The following is an 821-nucleotide window of genomic DNA, read 5'->3' as shown; positions in this document are numbered from 1 at the left end:
AAAAAAAAAGACATAGAAAAAATAAAAAAGAAACAGTCAGAAATGAAGAATACACTAGAAGAAATCAACAGCAGATTACATGAAGCAGAGAATTAAATGAGTGATTTGGAAGACAAGGTAGCAAAAAACACAAAATCAAAACACCAAAAAAAAAATCCAAAAATAATGAAAATAGTTTAAGGGACTTCTGGGACAGCATCAAATGTAACAACATTCGTATCATAGGGGTACTAGAAGAAGAAGAGAGAGAGAGCAAGGGATTGAGAACTTATTTGAAGAAATAATGACCAAAAACTTCCCTAACCTGGAGAAGGAAATAGACATACAAGTACAGGAAGTACAGAGTCCCAAACAAGGTGAACTCAAAGACACATCATAATTAAAATGCCAAAAATTTAAAGACACATCATAATTAAAATGCCAACAATTTAAAGACACATCATAATTAAATAAAAATGCCAAAAGTTAAAGACAAAGAGAGCATCTTAAAAGCAGCAAAATAAAGGCAGTTATATGTACAAGGGAGCTCCCATAAGACTGTTAGCTGATTTCTAAACAGAAACTTTGCAGGCCAGAACTTATTGGAACTAAGTATTCAAAGTGATGAAAAGCAAGGACCTGCAACCAAGACTTCACTATCCAGCAAAGCTATTATTTAAAATCGAAGGAGAGATAAAGAGCTCCCCAGATAAGAAAAACCTAAATAAGTTCATGCCACCAAACCATTATTACAAGAAATGTTAAAGGGACTTTTTAAAGAGAAATATAAAAATATGAATAATAAAATGGCAGTAGCTACATATCTGTCACAATTACTTTAA

Source organism: Pteropus alecto, unplaced genomic scaffold (genome assembly GCF_000325575.1).
Source record: "Pteropus alecto unplaced genomic scaffold, ASM32557v1 scaffold139, whole genome shotgun sequence".
Classification (NCBI taxonomy): domain Eukaryota; kingdom Metazoa; phylum Chordata; class Mammalia; order Chiroptera; family Pteropodidae; genus Pteropus; species Pteropus alecto.
This window is presented reverse-complemented; position numbering follows the sequence as displayed.